Source organism: Spermophilus citellus (assembly GCF_964194105.1).
Source record: "Spermophilus citellus genome assembly, chromosome: 1".
Lineage (NCBI taxonomy): Eukaryota > Metazoa > Chordata > Mammalia > Rodentia > Sciuridae > Spermophilus > Spermophilus citellus.
The window spans coordinates 241,508,351-241,530,663 of record NC_138182.1 but is presented as its reverse complement, the minus strand read 5'-3'; the positions used below and the strand labels follow the sequence as shown (position 1 = coordinate 241,530,663).

General features: G+C 36.6%; 2 pseudogenes across 2 annotated transcripts in view; one reads left to right on the top strand and one right to left on the bottom strand.

Moving 5' to 3' along the window:
• LOC308653305 (heat shock factor protein 2-like) overlaps window positions 1-22,313 on the bottom strand; it is a 174,435-nt pseudogene that overhangs the window by 88,219 nt on the left and 63,903 nt on the right. The window lies entirely within an intron of this gene.
• The window catches only part of LOC308652549 (lethal(3)malignant brain tumor-like protein 3), an 81,054-nt pseudogene that overhangs the window by 47,621 nt on the left and 11,120 nt on the right, over window positions 1-22,313 (top strand). Inside the window, exons 3-8 of the transcript in view lie at window positions 2,232-2,367; window positions 3,036-3,127; window positions 5,555-5,706; window positions 16,124-16,200; window positions 21,211-21,296; window positions 22,140-22,250. The product of the transcript in view is annotated as a lethal(3)malignant brain tumor-like protein 3 (transcript). The remainder of the gene's footprint in view (window positions 1-2,231; window positions 2,368-3,035; window positions 3,128-5,554; window positions 5,707-16,123; window positions 16,201-21,210; window positions 21,297-22,139; window positions 22,251-22,313) is intronic.

Here is a 22,313-nt window from a genome sequence, read left to right as displayed (position 1 = left end):
CGTATATCATTTTTTCTTTCCCAGCACTAATCACTAGACTGGGTATAGTGGGTATAGCTAGGGAGTACGTACACCCTTAGGATATTGAAGTTTAGCCAGATGAAGTTTCAGGAATGATATCAGGACCAGAGTTTTGAAAAATTGGTGAGAAAATATTTTAAGTGATTGCTACAGAAGCAAGACTTGGTGAGGGGCTGCTAGGAAGAAGATAGAAGGATCAACGCAAGGTTCTTGTTTGCTGAGATAGAAGCAGAAGTGTATTGAGAGTAGCTGGGTGAGCAAACTGGAAGAACAGAAGGTGTCTTCCCAGGGTTGGACTGTTTAGTATAGGTGTTGAGAGGCAGAGCAGTTCCTCATGGCAGGCAGATCAGATCACAGGAGTGAGTCTCCCAAATGGAGAGGAAACCAGGGTCCTGGATGAGTTTCCCTGTGGATGGCCAAGTACTCATGAGTCTGTGCTGGAGAGTTTGAAGAAATGAGCAGCCTTGAGGAAAAGCTTTAGAGGGATGACTGGGTGAATCTCTGGGCAGGGAGGGTGAGGATATCTGAGATTGTTCCCAAAGCATAGCATTCCAGAGACCAAGAGGTATATTGACAGACCATGGAGAGAAGTGAAGGGGGCGAGTCAAGGGGTAGAAGCTCAGAGCCGTGCTACTACAAGGGCACAAGAGGCTGTAGGTGACTAAGGGGCTTAGCTCCTTCCCATGGACCACAGAATGCTGTGTGCAAGGCAGGGTAAAGAAGCAGCCCATGAACTCCCTCTTGGCATGGGTGGATGTACAGGTGGGAACAGCCCTGCCCTTTCTGAGAGAGTGTGTTTCCCAGAGTTGCCAATCTCTTCTCAATGCAGTGACTCTGTAGTCTCCAAGGGAAGTCAGATTAGTTGTAAATCTTATGTATCAATACATTCTAATTGAAAAAATACTAATGTATAAAATTAAAAAAAGGGCATTATTTGTTTTGCCTCTTTCTTCTCACTGCACTTCCAGAAGAAATCATTGTTATTGTTAATGTTTTGGCAAATTTTCATCAAGCTTTTTTTTTTTAGTATGAATTTACATAGTAAACTTATATTTGTAAGTGTATACATAAATGTGTATGTATAAATGCATATTTTAGGGCTGGAGTTGTGGCTCAGTGGCAGAGTGTCTGCCTCACACATGTGAGGCACTGGGTTTGATACTCAGCACCACATAAAAATAAATAAATAAAATAAGGGTATTATGTCCACCTGCAATGAAAAGTATTTTAAAAAATAAATGTGTACTTTATACATACATATGTATGTATATACACACAGCCAAAGATACTTAAGTACACACACAGACTCTCCCACATGTATAATTTTATCAAAAACAGACTTATCCTATATAATTTGTTTGCCAATTAAAGCTTAACAGTGTGTCTTAGAGATCTTTCCATGACAATAACTGTACAACTGCCTCATTCTTTTGGAATTAATTGCTCTGACTGTGTACTCTGGTCTCAGGCTTGTTGGAGGGATTTCTGCAGGACACATATGTGCTCCTGGAGTAGTTAGAGGTCTGGCGTGTTTGGGAGTTCCACTTGGAACTCATCTACTGGTGCTTGTGAAAAGAACATTGAGGGGCTGAATCTTATAGGAGCCCAGGATAGACTATTACCCAAGACAGGTCCCATAAATCCAGAATATCCTTCATTGTGGCCGTGTAGGCAGATGTACAGTGAGGGTTACATTGTGAGTTCTTACTAGCATTGCATGGAACCTGTCTAGCCTAAGTATGACCTGGAAGCAGCTTTTCTTTCTTTTAGCCCAGGTGCTGGTAGAGAGGATTCAGGTGACTTCTCTCTGTGTCTCCTCTGTCCTTGCCCTGTAATATGCAGAGTAGGAGCCTGTACCTTGGGTCCTGCTTGAGCTGGGTCCAGTTTGCTGGTCTGGCTTCAGCCCTGCCAGCTCACCATGGTGATTTGTGCTGGTACAGTTCAGGGAATGGAGAGAAGATATTTTGTATTTGTGGAAAATTATTCTTCACCCCATATCTCTGTGCTTCTAATGGTACTAGAAATGTGGCCAGAACATCAGCTCTTTGCAATATTGCCTTTAGATTTTGTAATTTGTATAGTTGTTTTTGTTGCTGTTAATGAGGGTGGCTTGATGAACATAGGCTATTTCGTACCTTGATGTCCTTGTTAATTAGTTTTTGTATGTGTACTTTTTTTCTTTAATTACTCAACCTGAGTTCCTATTTCAGGTTTGTGGATACTGAATAAAGCTTCACTTTGATGGATATTCTGATTGTTATGACTTCTGGGTAAATGCAGATGCTCTGGATATTCATCCAGTTGGGTGGTGTGAGAAAACTGGCCATAAACTTCATCCTCCAAAAGGTATTATCACTTTTTGTTTCATATTTTAAAATCAGTAAGAACCCATTTGTTTAGATGTTATCAGATAAGTAAAATGCTCAATCTCCTCTTCTGAGGCAATGTTAACTTTAATAAAATTATGAAAATTAAGGCAAGGATGGTTTTTCTTTGGTGATTTGCTAATATCCTTACTTCAGAAGCCTTGAATTGTCATTTTTGTGGTGATAAGCTAAAAAGATCCTACCTGCTTTATTAATATTTCTTCAACTTCCTACTTGTGCCTATAGTATTCCCCCAAAATAGAATATTTTGAAGGAAAAAATAAAATCCATTCGAATCAGCTCACAAGACTGTACTGCTGAGGATTCTAACTGAATTCTGACAGAAACAGCCTGATGATCAAAAAAAGTGTGCATAGGTGTAAAATGTATTTGCTTCCTTACGAATTTTCTTTGTAGCCATCTCTATTCATTTAGAATTGAAAAAGATTATTAAAACTTATTGAAAGTAAACATAGCTCATGTCTCAAAATGCAATTATAAATTATGAATTAAATTTTATTTATTGAAAAAATTGTGCAAATGCTTGAATTTGGCATGTTGAAGTTACAGATAAAAGTCGGACTGGAAAAGTTAAGTGCAAAATGTTTTGATATTTTACTAATCTGTTCATATATGCTTTTACTGTAGGATACAAAGAGGAAGAATTTAATTGGCAGACCTATCTTAAGACATGTAAAGCCCAAGCTGCTCCTAAGTCATTATTTGAAAATCAGAATATAGTAAGTACATCCAGAATACTTTTTCTTTCAAAAGAGGTGATTTTTGAGAGTCTTATAGGATAAATTACAAGTGATAACAAGGAGCTATCATAAATTTTATTGCCTTGGTAAATAGAGTTCTCTTATCATTACTAAACTTTAAAATTAACTTAAAATCTTCATGAATAAATACTATGTCATAGCCATATTAAGGTTGTCTTATTATTGAGTGATAGTAGGCAACATAGTTCAAATCCAGGTGTAATATTTTAAAGATGCATACAAAGTGGATTACTTTATTGTTGCCATCATTTAATTAGAAGTGGTGTTCAGATGGTATTCATATGGTGAGATGACTATAGCCCTGTTTGGGTTTGCACGCAGGAGGTCACTGGAGTCTATGAAGTACTTCACTGTGGTTCACAGCTTTATTTACAATGTAACAGAAGCAAGGCAGGATATGTGCATTTTTACTACATCTTGACCTATATTCCCACTTCTCGTTCCGTTTCTTTTCTGCATCTTTGAGAAGCCTGGAATCTTGAGAGGCTCTTTTCTTTCCCAAGTTCTTCTCTAATCAGAAAGTGCAGAAGGCAAATCAAAATATCATCTTTACAACATACATGACCTATTTCTGCAGACAAATGAACTTCTTGATCCTAGCCCCAGAATTTAAGGGATTTACTGCCCTTTTCTACCTGCTGGGGCCAGGGAACACTGGACCCTCTGGCAGAGCAGAAGCTGTGCACCCTGTAGCCCAGCTTCTCCTCCTTCCCATATGCACCTGCTCAGTAACAGTGAGTTGCAGTATGGAGAGTGGCAGTCATTTTTCATGAACAGAGTTCACTCCAAATGGAAATAAACATTGGGAGCTGGGAAAAACCCTCCATTTGGGAAATGACATTAACCAGTTGGTTTGAAGGCATCAGGCTAATGGATGAAATATTCTCTGATTAAATTGAATATAAGCCAGGTTGAATTAGAGAAATTAAGATATATGAGAGAGTGAATGTGTGGGAATGTGAGTGTTTGTTTAGAGATCTAATAGAGATAATGGGCTAGGTTATTATTTTATAACATTCTAATTGAGAAGATAGCTTAATTGTTGAAATGTAAACACTGCCTTGTCAGTAGGTTTTCAGTTAAGACTTACCCCTGGGAGGAAGGTCAGTTGGGTGGAAACTCGGCAGCCTGCTATCTCTGCTCCGAGTTCCTAATCCCTGTCTGGTTCTCTGATGATTTCAGGCAGGGATTTGATTAACTGTGCTGACCTGTCCTATTACATTCTGTGCATTGCTAGCATACAACTTAATCTCAGGTTGTGAGTTTGATATCCAAGAGGCAACTGATTTTTCTATTTCTAGATTCTCTACCTCAGAATAGTCAAATATTTAAGTTTATAACACTGATAAATAATTGCAGGACTAAAATGGGTATTAAAAATTTCTGTGTACTATTTGTACTTGCTCCTTTAATTCGTATAGAATTTTCTCTAACATTTTTCAGATATGTAACTATCTAGATTTTTATAACAATCCCTGTATAATTATAGTAAGATGAGAAATAATATTTATTTTGCTTAGTTAGAATAATACCTGTATACTTCAATCTGAATAGAAAGGGTTTTTTAGAAGGCTAAAAAAAAATCCAAAACAACCAACAACAACAACAACAACAACAAAAACCCCTTGCAATTGATATAATTGACATCTGAGTACCCTATTCTGCAATTAGGATATTTTTCTCATAAAAGATTATAAGAGATGTTTTCATATTACTGTCCCTCAAGCACTAACTCATATTGAATTTTATTTCAAGTCCAAGATGACTGATAATCTATAGATTTCCTTAAATTACTAGCTATTTTGAATGGCTGTCTGTACATTAACAGTCATTTCATTTGCTGCTGTTGTAGCATTAAATAAAAGTTGTAATAATCTGCAGCCTTTCATATATGAAGATGACCTACTTTCTGTAGAGTACTCTTTTGGGAGCTCTCAAAAGTGGGAGTGAATTTGTACTGACTCATGCACATTTTTAACTTGATTAAGTAAGTGCATATTTTGTGTGAAATAACTTTTGTTGTTAAGTCTGTAATCAAGGAAAAGAAAGCCAAAATGGGAACTATATGATGAATAAAACCTGCTTGCCTAGCATGGTCTTCTAACTAAGGTACCAAAACACATGTTAAAATTAATTATTCTGCTAGGCTGTGGATGTTGTAGTTTTGAGGCTCAGAAAGTTAATTGGGTGTAACCATAGAGGGTATTTTTTAATTGTCTTTTTGTGGGGGAGGGGAATGATCCTGCTGTGAAACCAGCACATGATTTTAAAATTATGTGAATATAGAAATAGATGCTGGGCCTTTGAGCAGGGGTGCAGAGTGTACAGGTCTTGGCTGTTGTTAAGTGTGTGCTTGTCTATAATTAAATCTGCATGTTTCCATAGACAGTGATCCCATCAGGCTTTCGAGTTGGAATGAAGCTTGAGGCTGTAGACAAAAAGAATCCTGCGTTCATCTGTGTTGCTACGGTAACAGATATGGTGGACAATCGTTTCCTGGTACATTTTGACAACTGGGATGAGAGCTATGACTATTGGTGAGACATTTTCCATTAATGTGTGCTTTTTAAAATGCAGTGTTTATCCACATTAACTAGGTGCACAGTTTGAAAACAGTAACAAGGCAAAGCTTATAACAAAGCCAACAGTGCTCTGCCCCACTCTTTCCTAGTTCAGATTTTTCAGTTTTCACTTGCTCCATATTGCATGTATTTCTAAATAACATCTTTTAATGCTACTTCATGATTTTATTTTAGTTGACTTCCTGCCATGAAAGTGAAATCCATAACCACTCCCCACATTCCCAGTGTAACGTGTGTGTGCACATACAGACTTACATATTCCCCTTCATCTGAGTGTCTTCTGTCATTTTTTTTAGGAATTTATTTTAATTTTCCATATTTTCATACCTGGTAGCTAATTTTACCATTCATAATAGCTGAATGCAGCTGCATTAATTGATGAACATTGTTTTAATCCTTACCATTTTTAGATATACTGTAAAAGGTAAAGACAACATATTCTAAAATTATGTGATTGGAAAATAGTTGTAGTAAAGCATTCATATTTCATTTATTTATTTATTAATTCATTGATTTATTTATTGATGTACTAGGGATTGAACTCTGGGCCACACACAGACTAAGCAAACACCCTACCACTGAACTGTATTCCCAGCCCCTTTTATTTTGAGTCAATTAGTGGGACTTAATAAGTGGGTCTCACTAAGCTGCTGATGCTGGCCTTGAACTTGCAATTCTTCTGCCTCAGCTTCCCAGGTAGTTGGCATTACAAGTGTGTACCCCCACACCTGACAAGCCATCAAACTGTAATTAAACAGTCAAAGGATTTTTATATACCCAACTCATATTCATTGGTTGCTAGAATTCAGTTTCCTGGTTAAAGTCATTTTTTAAGTCTTCAGTTCTATTTAGAGAACCCTGGAAGTGAGAATATTTTAGAGAAGTGACAAAAGTGTTTATAAAATTTGGCTAATGTTATAGTATCAAGTGAACATTAAGTTATGTCAATATGGCCAAGATTCTGGGAAGCTCATTTCTTGACCTTACTTTTAATGTGCACATATTTAAATATTCAATAGACCCATCAATGAACTTTCATTACTCTTCCTACTGAATTCTTAGATATTTATCTTGAATTGTTTTAAGAAAGAAGAGAGTGAATTTAAATTTATTTGCTATTCAGATTTTTAAAATGCTTTCTATTATATGTTTACTTTTTACAGAATTTTTGTAAACTCAGGGAGACAAGTCATTCCGTGATTATATGTAAGAGTCAAATCCTTTAGAATATTTTGGTTGTTTTCCCTTATGTTTTTCTTTCAAAAGCATAATTTTGCCTCATGTGATGTTTTATTCAGTTTGTGACAAAAAATTTATTGAAATATATTCATATACAAAATGATTAGCTGGGCATAGTGGCGCACACCTGTAATCCCAGCCGCTCCGAAGGATGATGAGTTCAAAGCCAGCCTCAGCAACGGCTAGATGCTAAGCAACTCAGTGAGACTCTGCTTCTAAGTAAAATACCAAATAGGGCTGGGTATGGGCCTCAGTGGTTGAGTGCCTGGTACCGCCCCACCAAAGTTCCTCCTGAATGTCTTTTACTTAATACCAGCAGTTGCCAACTTATGTCCAGTGTCGTTTCCTCTGTAACCCTTCTGTTAAAAACCCAACTCTAAGATCGTTTTCAAGCCAATTCCAGATAACAAAGTTTTTTTTTTTTTATTGGTTGTTCACAACATTACAAAGCTCTTGACATATCATATTTCATACATTAGGTTGAAGTGGGTTATGAACCCCCAATTTTACCCCAAATGCAGATTGCAGAATCACGTCGGTTACACATCCACAATTTTACATAATGCCCTATTAGTAATTGTTGTATTCTGCTACCTTTCCTATCCCCTACTATCCCCCCTCTCCTCCCCTCCCATCTTCTCTCTCTACCCCATCTACTGTAATTCATTTCTCTCCTTGTTTATTTTCCCATTCCCCTCACAACCTCTTATATGTAATTTTGTATAGCAATGAGGGTCTCCCTTCATTTCCATGCAGTTTCCCTTTTCTCTCCCTTTCCCTCCCATCTCATGTCTCTGTTTAATGTTAATCTTTTCTTCCTGCTCTTCCTCCCTGCTCTGTTCATAGTTGCTCTCATTATATCAAAGAAGACATTTGGTATTTATTTTTTAGGGATTGGCTAGCTTCACTAAGCATAATCTGCTCTAGTGCCATCCATTTCCCTGCAAATTCCATGATTTTGTCATTTTTTATTGCTGCATAGTACTCCATTGTGTATAGATGCCACATTTTTTTATCCATTCATCTATTGAAGGGCATCTGGGTTGGTTCCACAGTCTAGCTATTGTGAATTGTGCTGCTATGAACATCGATGTGGCAGTATCCCTGTAGCATGCTCTTTCAAGGTCTTCAGGGAATAGTCCGAGAAGGGCAATAGCAGGGTCAAATGGTGGTTCCATTCCCAGCTTTCCCAGGAATCTCCAAACTGCTTTCCAAATTGGCCGCACCAATTTGCAGTCCCACCAGCAATGTACAAGTGTACCCTTTTCTCCACATTCTCACCAGCACTTGTTGTTGTTTGACTTCATAGTGGCTGCCAATCTTACTGGAGTGAGATGGTATCTTAGGGTGGTTTTGATTTGCATTTCTCTGACTGCTAGAGATGGAGAGCATTTTTTCATGTACTTGTTGATTGATTGTATATCCTCCTCTAAGAAGTGTCTGTTCAGGTCCTTGGCCCATTTGTTGATTGGGTTATTTGTTATCTTATTGTCTAATTTTTTGAGTTCTTTGTATACTGGATAACAAAGGTTTTGATGTGTGAATAATTCAGTTGGTGTTGAAAGATGAATTTTTAGAATTTTTTTTATTTAATAGCTTTAATGTCACTAACGTACTCAAACATTTCTCCCAGTTTTGTCTTGGTATCTTATTAGTATTTGGATTTTTTTTTTAATTTTAGGGTGAAATAAGGCATATTCTTTATAGTTGCTTTGATGTTTTCTTGATCTCTTTTCATTGATAGCTCCCTATTCCTTTATGTTTTTTTTTTTTTTTACTTTTTAATCTTTATTGAATTGTTTTGTTCTGTTGAGTCTCCCACAATATGGGTTTGCTTATCTGTCATACCATGTTTTTCTGTTCTTAATATTTTCTGAAAATTGTTTTTTTTTTCATTTAAGATTGTTTATATCTATTTTGGGTAAATAGATGAGAAAAGTTTAGTTTTAGAAATAGCCTGACCTGCCGTAGGTCAAACATATTTCACTGCTCCTGTTTGGTGGTCTGTGAAGATGGCAGTTCTAGATCCAGTCCTTTTAGTAATAAATGATACTAAATTATTGGAATTTGTTGAAATGGGGAAGTTGTTTTTCTTTTTATTTTTTTAAATTTTTATTTTGTAGTGCTGGGGTTCAAACCCTAGGCTTTGTGCATTCTAAGCAAGCACTTGTCCCTGAGCTACATTTCCAGCCCTTGTTTTGTTTTTAGAGTTCTGATTCACTTTGGGAGAATTTTTATTTTCAAGATTTTGTGTGATTTAAACAAAATGGATGAATATTAGTTTATTTTGTGCTCATAAGTATTGTTGTGTTTTAAAGGTACTATACACATTGCTTATTTGATAGACGATATATTGCCTTTCAAATTGGTCTTGGAAAAAAATAACAAAAAAAATCTAAAAGAATTTGTCACACTCATTTTTCTTAGTGTCAAATGCCTAGGGAACAAACAGAAAGGATCCTGGAATTTTTTTTTAGAAAAAGTAAAGAAAAAGACTGTTATAACTCTGATTTTACACTTTTGTAAACATAAACGAATGTAATTATTTTAAGGATGGAATGTTTTTTGGGATTACTTATACTTTTGACTATTGACATGAAATCATATATTGTTAATTGTCAAAAAAGAATACTGTATGTTCTCTTCCTTAACATTCAGTTAAGGCACACTGAAAATTACTTAAGCACACTGGAATTTCTCCAGTTTTATTAAATATTATGTTCTTTGATCTTTGAATTTTGGAATGGTTTTTATCTGCATAAACTACATTGGTGTGTAATTGAAGTTACAGATTGGCTTGCCTTTCTCAATTCGAAATACTTTTGAAATGAGATTTTCTTCCTCCTTTGATTTGGATAGTAATCTTGTTTCTTTTTGTATTCAAGTGGGAATCAGAAAACATAGATAGTCTATATACATTTGTTTATGTGATATTGCATGTTTGGTTGTAATAAAGTATTTCTTCCTTCAAAGAAGGAACATGATAAAAATGTGTTTTGTCCCAGGGGTAGAATGTTGTTCTTCCGTAAATGACTTAACTATTCTAAGCTTTAGTTTCCCCTAAAGAAAAGAGGGAATTAATATTAATACCTATTTCATCCTGTGTGGTGGGAATTAAAAAAAGTTTTAGGAGCAGAAACAAATTTGCAAAAGGGTGAAGAGACTGTAATAAAGGAAGTCAGAGAAGTTTGGTGCTGAAGTCAGAAAAGGATTATTGCTTAAGGGGACTCTTCCTGCACACAGGGTGTTTTGAGCGTGGTTGTTTGGCAGAGGAAGGTCATGGACCACCGTGCAAGGGGCAAGTGGAGGTATCTGAGATTGTGGAGACACCAATAATTTTTGTCTCTCTCAGCCTGGAAGGAAGAAATAAAAGGAAAGTTGGAAATCTGTGTGATGAAATGACATCCTCTTCATCTTTTCCAGATCACTGTGTTAGAGATATTCACCTTGAAGCAATTAATATTTACAGCAGCTACTGTGGGTAATGGGCTTGGTCAAATTAGGGATGGAAAGGAGAAAAAGGTGACTGAACCTGATGAGTTTTGGGGTTCAGTGGTAAAGCAGAGAGTGAAGGAGGCCCTGAAGAGTTAGCATATGATGAGGAGCCAGGAGAGTCTGGTCCTGGTTAATAAGTCGGCAGAGTCATGCTCTGGGTTTAAGGAGTGGGGGAGGCCAAGTGTCCTGCATTTCTTCAAAGAACCTAAATCATTATTGCTTAATGAGGATACTTTGATGTTTTCTTTAAGCAATTGTCTTTATATATATATTTTCATCTTTTTAGTTACAGACGGACACAGTATTTTATTTTTATGTGGTGCTGAGGATCGAACCCAGTGTCTTACGCATGGTAGGAAAGCACTCTACCTCTGAGCCACAATCCCAACCCTAAGCAAGTGTCTTAAAATGTTCTTGCTTGACCTATGCCTAGATCGGTTAAGTTCTGAATGTATGCAGTATCTTTGTTTAGCTTTTGGCTGTGGCTAATAAAACCAGGATGTCTGGGTGTGGTGACACATGCCTATAATCTCAGCGACTCAGGAAGCTGAAGTAAGAGGATTGAAAGTTTGAGGCCAGCCTCAGCAACTTAGTGAGGCTCTCAGCTACTTAGCAAGACTTTGTCTTTAAATAAAAATCAAAAAGGACTGGGGAGTAGCTTGCACCCTTAGGTTTAATTCCTAGTCCCAAAAATGAATGAGTGAAATAAACAAAATAAAAGGAGGATCTCTTTTTTTCCAACTCAAGGGCTTGGTGAAGTCACTTAGCTTCTTTACATTTCCATAAATGATCTTCATTTCTGTTCACTTTATCCTTCCACAATAAACATAGATTTTTCATGGATTTTATTCATATAATTATTCTCCCTTTTAATTATCTACTAGTTTAGATCTGATTGACTCTTAACAGTCTTCATTAATAATCTGCCTGTACTTTAATTTTTAAAAAATTCTTTCATGATATACACAAAACCCTAAGATAGAGGGGTACAGAGATCAGTGATGTGCTGAACTTTTCACCACTGGTTGTTCCTTTTTTCTTTTCTTTTTTGGTGACAGTTCTGCCTTTGAACACTAGGTGGGACTAAGAGATGACTTGTTTTGCAGTGGGCTTCACAGCCTCTCACTTTTGAATGAAGTGTTGTTTGCTACTGGGAGCGTTTAAGTAAAATAGGTAAAAGGGGGCCTATTTTTATATTCTCTATTGAGATGGCTTTCTTGTTTTAAAATAACTTTGATCAACATATAGATAGTAAGATCTTGTGTAATACTAAGGTAGTACAGGAGTGAGTGGCCATAATAGCTCATGGTATTTTCCTTAATTATTATTTAAAGAGAAAAACCAATAAAATAAAAACAGAGTTATTAATATTTAATGTTCTTTAAAGGAATCTTCCTGAGTCTGGTAGATAATTTTTAGAAAGTACTCTACAGTTGTATTAGAGTGAGAAGGAAAGAATCAGACAGTTGTTATATATTTATTATTTTTTCATTTTTATTGAATCCATATGTAAATTAGCCTCCTTTTTTAGAGTAAAGGCAATTTGTCATTAGTAATAATCCATAACCAAAGTGAATATTTACAAAAACATTAGGGTAGCTGGAAATAAAGCCCCATAACCCTGTTTATGCAGTTCATAACAATGCAGCTTAAGGAATTCTGCATTGAAATATATTTTATGAAAATGTAAGAAATATAGTGATTACCATATGCATTTGGCATTGACCTAGCAGTATTTGTTTTTCTTGCATATTCCTAAAATAATAATATACACACCTATAATATATAAATAAAAATGGTCATCTGTGGAAGGGGAAGGTATGAGACAATGTAAGAATAAAAGAAGAAAGGAAGAAACATCTAACTGTAAAATTCAAGGTATATTTTACTGAAGTAAGTGCTGGAAAAAAAATCAGCATGCTATAGTGGTTATGTCAACTCATCATGTTCTACTGCACAAGGCTGCATCCTCTGGAAGGTTGGTTTGTAGGTGGTGACTATATGCTGACCTCATTTACTCTGAACAAGTCCTTTGTGTTTCAGTACTCATTAGACTTGCTTATTTGCTGGAAACTCTAACCATTGCTGCCCTTCTGGCTTTCTGCCTTCTGGTTTCCCATCTCAAGGATGGTGTTGAGACTTCCAGATCACTCAGAATAAATACAGCCTGGAGAATAGAGGAAGACTGGGCTCCTTGGCATCTTTTAGACCAACATTTCCCAAACTGATATTCATAGTTTGCTTAACAAAGCAGGCTTTCATCATTAACTGTCTTTAGGAAATGCTACATTAAACAATTCAAAACTGGTTTCTTTATAGAATAACTTCATAGTCTTTAGTATGCTCATGTGAATGTAAATCTCTGAGAAGTATTATGTTGTGTCACATGGTCAAAATATTTAAGTATGAAAAAATATGTATTTTAACTTAAGGATACCTATCATCTTTGAGAACACACCTGGGGAACTATCATAACCACTTTTCAAAAACATATTGTGACATTACCTTTAGGTGCCTATGCATTCTGTAGTATTATTGTGTCTATCCCCTTATGAAGATAGCCTTCATTTCCTTATACTGTATTTGCCTGGCAAAATCCCAAACCTAGTAGGATCCAACTTTCTGCCCATTCTATTCCTGTAGGGGAGCAGTTAAATAAACCTGGAGAAAGACACATGGCACACTGACTGGTCGACTTGCTCTTGGTGGCTGCCAACCTCAAGTGAGCTAGGAGTCCTGTCCTATCCTTGTCTATTTTTCCAAACTACTAAATTTCATTCTCCCTTTTCCCTGCTTCAGACTTCTCACATCTTCTTCCTATCCTCCCTCTTTCTTGATACCTTGATTCCTATTTTATTGGGAAGGAAAAAACCAAAAAAGCAGAGGAGACTTCTTCATGGCAGCACCCCTCATTTCCACCCATAGATTGACTGTGGGTGACACGCCTTGCTCTCAGGGACTGGGCTCTCCTCTCAGGGACTGTTTTCCATTTCTTCTCACTGAGTCAGTTCTCTCTTCTTCATCAGTAGATAACCTTCTCTATTGAATTATTTCTACCAGTGCACATATAAGAGAAGGGTTTTTGTTTGTTTTAATACTCATTGTATCCCTAGCATCTAAAACAATGTCCTGTTAAGGAATTTGCTAGGCATGTACTTCTTGCCTAAATCCGGTAATTATTTTTTCATCTCGTTAAGCACATTTTTATTTTCAAGTAGTTTTAAACATAAAAAGGTTTATGAAATAGTATAAAGAATTCCCCCAAATACCTCACCCATCTTCCCCTAAGTTCACAACTCAAACAGTAAAGCAAAACTTCTCTTTTCCTCTTTAGTGATTAATTTCTCAGCTTTCTTTTATGACAGAATCCCTTAAACACATTTTCTTTATGTCCATTTCCATTCTTTTCTTCCATTTTCCCTTAAACCCAGTTTGTTCAGTATTTTGCTATTTTCCATCCCCAATTTCACCAAAACAGCTCTTGTCAAGGATACTAATGACCTTTACATTGAAGACTTCAGTGATCAATTCTTGTTTCTTCTGCTCTTTGGTCTGTCAGCAGCATGTGACCCATTTGATTTCATTCTTCTCTTTTTTTCTCCCCTTACTTACCATCAGTCCTGCGTGGACTTTGCCTCCTACTCTGCTTACTCTCTACATGTCTTAGCTCTGCTTGTGGTATTAAATATGATCTCAGATATTGGTGACTCCCAAACTTGTATTTTTGCAAGGGCCTTGATATTGCCCTTGAACTCCAGGGTTTGTGATCGTTATCTATTTGACATCTTTTATTATCTGTTAGACATGTCAGTAACAGAATTCCTCATTCAACACTTGGAACACCAGTGATTGTGTCTGCTGTCTCCCTCATCCTCCGAAAACAGAAGCTATTTTCCTGTTGTGCTTTCCCAGAGCCTTATGATGTCTCAGCTTCTTCAGTGGACTCACATTCTTCATTAAATCCATTAGTAAATCCTTTGGGTTCTCTCTTTAAATATATGTCTAAAATATGATCACTTCTTGGCTAGCATGCCTGTGGCCCAGGCCACCATGGTCCACTCCTGCAGTCGCCTTCTGACCACCAGAGTGGTTTACTGTCTTTGTGGAAGTCAGAAAAATTTGAAACATTCACCAGGTTAATCTTCTTCTCTGCCTAAAAACTCTAGTTTACTCCCAGTAAAATCCTAGTCCTAATGTGGCTTGAAGGCCCTTCCTGTCTGACATCGTATTCTGTTGTCCTGCTTCCCTCAGTCTGCTCCTTCCTATTCCTGATATAATCCTGCCAGGTTCCCACTCCACAACCTTTGGACTTGCTGTCTTTTCTGTCCAGTATAGTTTTCCTTCATATATGTTTAAGTGGCTCAGTTCTCTTTATCTCTGGCACACTTGTAGTATCTAGTATAGTACTAGCACTATGTAAAAAGTTGCTATACTGTTCTATTTAGAAACATTTTTTAAAAGGTCTAAAGCCTGCATATGTTCAGTCTAGGTGAACCATTACAGATCTAGCCACACTTTCAGTTGTGGTTGGCTGACTGTGGACGTGGAGCCCAGTGGTAACAAGGGCCAACTGTATAGATACTTTGGTGGCACAACTCTATGTAGACATAAAATGTAGTCAAGGAGTCAATTATGTAAGTGCAGAAGTGTTCCTTTTATATAGCCTAGTCAAAACAGGTTCTCAAGTAAGACACCACATGAGCAAAGACTTGAAGGGTTTGAAGAAAAGGAGATAAAGTATACAGGAGGGTAGACACAGAAGTTGTATGTGAATGCTGTGCCATTGTATATATGGACACCTGTAGGGATCCTGGAACCAATTCCCTGTAGATACAGAGGGACAACTGTATTTTGTTAGTTTATTTGTTGTCTCTTCTTGCTATGCTGCAAATGCCGTGAGAGCAGCAACTTTTAATCTGTTTTATTTGCCACACTTTCCTCAGATTCTGTACAGTGCCTGGCACATCATCGACACTCAATATTTGAATGAGGAAGTGTGCACGTGAATGGGTGAAGCATATTGCATGTTGAGGTGGGGAATACATAGAAAAAGTACGGTTAGGAGGAAGTCAGATGTACATTTATATATAGATAGAAAGGCTCTGGAAGAATACATATGTGGCTGTAGTAAAGATAACAGAGAGGAGAAGAAAGAGGTGAGGAAAGAAACAGCATGTTCTAGTATCTGGCCTCTGCCATTCTAATGGGAAATGGAAATAGCATGTGATTGACTGTGATTGAGCTTCCCAACTTTGAACATATGCTGTGAAATAATTTTAGTTTTCTTGTATGCACATGATCTTAAGTTTATTTTTCCACATAATGGAAATTCCGAATTTTAATGTTACCTTTGTAATGTTTTAATGTTATCTTTGAAGTTTCAGTAAATAACAAAATTAGTGGGGCAAAGAAAACCTCATGGTGTCAAAAGCATATGCTATTTGCTAAAATCTACTTGGTATCGATGTATTGGAAGAGCGAAAGATTTTTAGTCCAAGCAATTTGTTTTCAAATTTGACCATAATAAGCAGAACTCTGTAACAGTGTTCAGAATCTCTAACCTTTTTTTTAAAAAAAAAAATCTGCTATTATTTGTGAGTTTATCTAATTACATTTTTTAAATTTATGTAACCTACAGGTGTGAAGCATCTAGTCCCCACATTCATCCCGTTGGTTGGTGTAAAGAACATAGAAGGACCCTTATTACTCCACCAGGTTTGTGTTTGTCTAGTATCATTCATATACCTCAGGAGTCAGCAAACCTTTTCTGGAAAGGGCCAGACAGTACATATTTTTAAGTTTTCATGCCGTAGAGTCTGTCACAACTTCTCAACTCAATGGTAGCACAAAAGCAGCCACAGGTAATAATAGTGAACAAGTGTGGTTGTGCTATAGTCGCACAGTGTTTGTAAAACATGCAGCAAGCTTAGCTCACTGACCCCTGAGGTCCCTTCAAGTAGGTGAAGCATTGGCTAAGTTTGTATTAGTCTCAGTTTTTTGTCTTCTTTGGAAATATAAGTTGTGCTTTCAAGGAACTTTCATTTTTAACTTGAAATTCATCTCTAGGCTTTATATTAGTATTTAAAGATATTGTCTAATTTAAAGATTTTCTCTGACTGTAGACGTGAGTTGTCTAGGCTTGAACAAGTACAGAAAGATGCCTGGGGGGACACAGCTCTGTGGGTGCATCATGATATTCACACCATTCACATTTTTCTTCCTTTTTATTGGTGTATTATAATTATACCTAACACTGGGCCACACCATTCATAGTTAAGTGAGCACTTGAAGGTTTAAAGTTTTTACCTAGAGCTCACACATTCCCTTTTCCTTTTGTGTGTGTGTGTGAGAGAGAGAGAAAGAGAGAGAGAGAGAGAGAGAGAGAGAGAGAGAGAGAGAGAGAGAGAGAGAGAGAGATATTCCTGGTTCAGAAATAGATTTGCACCTTATAGTAGCAGTACCTCTCTTTTCTTTGAAGTTCTCTGGTCCTCCAGCTGTCCGCCTCTGGCCTTACGGCCTTCCCAACTTACTTGCTTGCATCCTTGTTCTGTGGCATTTTGAATTTATTCTTTGTGTGGTGAAGAACAGATTCTGCAGCTTCGTTGTAGTCAAGACTGTGTTTTTGAGCACTTCGCTATGGATGGTGTCATAGTCCCTACTGGTAGGGAAAGGCAGGGTCACGGGCTAACACAAAGCCTCACAGCACAGGAGGTGGCTGCTCAGCAGTCACAGGAAACGGAGGCCTAGCTTTGCTAGGAGCTGTTTTGTGAATGTGGTCCACAGAGTGTGAGAGCAGAGGTTCAGCTTGACAGCAAGTGAGAGCAGAGGTTCAGTTTGGAGCTTTAAATGCTAGTCTCGTTCCATTCTAGGGGCTGATTTCATTTCAAGGCTTGTCCTCAGTTCCTTGATGCAGTGCCTCACTTAGACTGTCTGATCTTCTTCCTCAGGGGACCAACCATTCCTGTGGCTGGTGAGCCTAGTCCCTTCCACTTCTAAGTTTTCTGATATGTTAAAGGGAGGAAAGGAAAGCCTCTGACCTAATTTACAGGGTTGTTTTGAAGATGAAAGAGACTTAAGTTATGAAGTATTAGCAGAAGGTGTTAGTGGTATCACTGCCCAAATATGGTGTTGCCTGGAAATGCCTGGTATTCAGCCCTCTTGTGTCCCATAGCTTACAGAATAAGCTAGCTGTTTGTGTAGTTGTTCTCTGTCACTCTCATCTAAACTACTCTTAGATTATACTCTAGAACTCTAAATTCTAATATTTTCTAGTTTTATATCAATCCCTTCTTTCTATAACATTTTTGGTCATACTCAAAAATTTGGTAAATAAACAATGAACCATATGTCAATAGTATAAGAGCTTTGTGAAACAAAAGAGGAGAAAATAAATTACAATATTAAAAAAAAAAAAACAGTGAACAGAGGTTCCTGGTGATGTACCCTGGGAAGGGATGGTATAAGACATTATTGCCAACTTCTTATAAGAGAGTCAACACCTTTTGTGTGCTTTCATTGCCTTTTATAATTTGGTGGAGAAAGAAAAAGTACATGATGCCTAATGAATGTTCTTAAGCCCACTGAACTGGATACCTAAAAATGATTAATATAGTAAATTTTATATTATATGTAATTTACCACAATAAAAAATACAACCACAACCTGCAGATTATAAGAGTGGTTTACTGGGCATGTGCTGATGTTGCTCTTTGCTCCATGACAAAACAGGACACCCTTGGCGTAAAGGGAAATTCCTGACTCATTCTCCCACCGCCTGTCTGAAAAGAAATCCTGATCAGCCAGGTGCCTTGGGCAGCTATTCTTGAACCTCCCTGGCTGCTTCAAGAATGAGTCCATCCCCTGACCAGCCAGCCCTCCTGGCCCTGTGTTACTTTTTCTGTAAACACACCTGTCTTTACTTTTTCTTCCCCAAAACTAATATCTTCACATTTTAAAATTATTTTTTGTTATCTTTAAATTTTTTTTTGTTCTTTTTAGATATACATGGCAGTAGAATATATTTTGACATATTAAACATACATGGAGTATAAATTATTCTAATGAGATCCCATTCTTGTCGTTGAACATGATGTGGAATTATACTGGTTGTGAATTCATATATGAACCCAGGAAAGTTATGTCTGATAAATTCTCCTCTTTCCTCTTCCTAACCCCTCCTATTCCCCTTTGTCTTCCTTTATTCCCCTTTGTCTAATCCAAAGAACTTCTGTTCTCCCCCCACCTTCCATCCATTGTGTGTTAGCATCTGCATATCAAAGAGAATTTTTGGCCTTTGGTTTTTGGGGATTGGCTTATTTCACTTTCTTTCTTAATACTTCAATATTAGTTTGTCATTAGCACTTTTCCCTATATGTGTGCTCACATGTTTGTCTACGTATCATTATTTTTCCAGTTTTATAGGTTGAGCCCAGACCCTTGCACATGTTGGGAAAGCACCGTACCATGGAACAATATCTCTAGTCTTTTAAAATTTTATTTTATAATAGGATCTCACCAAGTTGCTAAGACTGACCTTGAACCTTCAATCTTACTGCCTCAACCTCCCAAGTAACTGGGATCACAGGCATGAACTACCATGCCCAACTATATCAGTTTTATTTAGTAGATTATTCTGATTTAAATGCTTAAATTGTGCAACTTATGTTTCTTAAAACCAGATTTTAAAAATGTATAGATAGAAATAGACTTGCGTATGTGCTTTTAAAACATTTCAAGTGTAGAAAAGTTTCAAGGATGGTACAGAATTTATCTGTACCCTAGCTTGACCCAGAAACTGATTCAAGTTTGTCAGTTGTCCCAATGATATCCTTTATAGCAAAAGGATTAGGCTTTGCATCAATAGCAGACCCCTGTAGTCTCCCTCAGTTGTCTTTGAGTTTTCTGACCTTAATATGTTTGAGAGTTACAAATAAATCATTTTATAGATTGTTACTTCAGTACGACTGTATTTCCTCATGATCAGAAGCAGATTATGCATTTTGTTCTCATTCCATCCTCTCAGGTGATACATGATGTCAGTTTTCCTATCATTAATTGATAATGGTCATATTTGCCTGGTTTCTCACCTAATGTAGTTATTTTCTTATTTGTAATTAATATGTAGCGTTTGGAGATACACTTTTGAGATTCCTTAACTATCCCATGTCTCAGTCTTATTCACTAGTTTTGGCATCTGTTGATATTTCTAGTATGAATTATTATTCTAAGTTGATAAAATATAATTATTCTTATTCCATAACTCTTTGTAATTATTTAACATTGTTCTGAAAAGACTAGCTTTCTCACTTTTCCTTTACTCATTTAGTTATGTGTTTGGACCCATAGATTATTATTTTTTAATCAGTGAGTGGCATTATTTGTTTTCATGTAAGATTTTTGTGAAATTTTAGCAATTGGGAGACCTGTCCCTTTGACATATCTTAACCACTTTTTGAGAGCATCATACTTTCTGGCTCAGCTTGCCTTGACCCAGTCCTACAGTCAAACATTTCTCCAGAGATCCTTGTGTGTGTGTGTTTTTTTTTTTTTTTTTTTGGTGTTGTCGAAATTGAAATTTAGAAACTTAAGATCTGATTGCTAGGTGTGCTTTTTGCTACTGGAGTGTCACATATGTGAATATATACAAAAACTTATATTTTGATTTGTTTCTGCATCTGTATATATTGAAACCATGGATTGATACTATTAGCTCTGATTCAGATCCAATACTGTTGGCTTCATTCCAGTTTTACTCTGTCCATATTTATGCCTTTCTTCTCTGTCAGGGAGAAACCTGGCTTCCATTATCTCTAATATGTTTACCTATTTTCTCAGTCCCCTTTGTGTAGCAAATTTCCTATCCTACTGGGCCACCATTAATGTCTGCTCATGCCTACCTAATGGATTTTAGGCTCTGGAGGAAACAAAAAGCAGTGGGAGAGAGGAAATGATAGTTATTTTTGTACCTTCTATTAATAATATTCTGTGATCTGTGTGTGTTTCCTTGACCTTATAATATGAGGAGGTATCTGGAATATCATATATTAACACATATAAATCTTAATTATTCTTTCTAATAAATCCTATTTCATGTGTACTTTACATTTTTGCATATTTCTATATCGAGTGTCTATTTAATTTGTTTTTCTACTTTCACATTTACAAATAATTATGCATTGTCTTCATACATATACATGAAATTTTGTTAGTAAGGTATACAACTGCTAGATTAAAATGTATTTGTGTGTCTTATGTCTAAACCTATCCTTTTTGAGAGTGTAAATGACACACACACACATATGTGTGTGTGTGTGTGTGTGTATATATATATATATATAAAATTTTCATCTGAAAAATGATAGAGAAATCATGATCTAGATGAGAACAAAGTGATTATTACAGATAGTTCTGGGGCTGGGGATGTGGCTCAAGCAGTAGCGCGCTCACCTGGCATGCGTGCGGCCCAGGTTCGATCCTCAACACCACATACCAACAAAGATAAAAATAAATATTAAAAAATTCTCTCTCTCTCTTTAAAAAAAATAATTAAAAAAAACAAATAGTTCTGAGTGTGTGACTGATTTAGAGATGTTATGTGCATGTGAATAAGAGTTGCCTAGATTATTATGGTAGCAATATTTCATAATTTTTTCATAGAGCATTTTGTTATTCTCACTATCGTTGGTTAAAACTCATAGGATATAATATTTTTGTTTTATTTTGTAGGATATCCAAATGTGAAACATTTTTCTTGGGATAAATATTGAGAAGAAACAAATTCTTTACCAGCTCCTGCAAGAGCTTTCAAAGTGGTGAGATGATGTGTTTTGCACTATATTTGTTTAATTTGTGTTGATGATATTATTTATTCACTGAAATTTAAGAACAAAAAGAGGATGTCCTCGTAAACATTTGAGAAGAAAATAAAAGGATAAGTGAGATATTTTTAAAATTTAAAAATTTTGTAAGTCATAATTGTTACTGGCTTTTTGTTGTTGGTATACACACACACACACACACACACACACACACACACACTTCCGTTTTACAGAAAAGGGCCTGGAAGCTTACAAAACATAAGCTTTGCGTAGTCCTGCACTGTGCCCAGCTATCCCCTCACCTTCTGCTGCCTATAACATGTGTCTGTGGGGTTTGAGGTAGAGGTGGCTCTGGGTCCCCCTTTTCCATTTCTGTGCTGTAGGATCTGTTGTATCTTGCTAATATTCTTTCTTTCTTTTTTTGAAGCTCTCTTCTGCTTTTTTTCTCTCATTAACACTTCTTAGTCTTGGTGTCTTGTCTCAGCCACTTGAATATTCTTCCTCCCCCTTTTAAAATTGTATTTTATGCTTGTTGAGTTTTGCTGAGCTACCTCCAGCTAAAAATTGTCATCGTCCCTATAGCTAATCAAATAACTAAAATACCTTTGCTTCAGCCTTACGTATTCAGTCCACAGCTAGGCACTCAGACTGTTTCTCTTGCATGTGTCCTTGGGATAGTAATTTTTGATAGGAATGGTGCCATCCAGAGCCAGTCTGGGAGCTTGAGAGTTTAAAAAGCTGATTCCCTAAATAGCTCAACTATTTCTTATTTTTTGTAACATTCAGCCCACCTGCTCTTCCTCTGAATCTCACTTCATGACATTTTTGTTATGGCAGAAACCTCCACATGGATTCCAGAAAAAAATGAAGCTTGAGGTTGTAGAGAAAAGAAACCCCATGTTTATTAGAGTAGCAACTGTCGCAGACACGGATGATCACCAAATAAAAGTAAGTACTCTGTGTGCTTTGATTTTGGCTTTTGTTACAAGGTACCATGCCTGGAAACTTCAG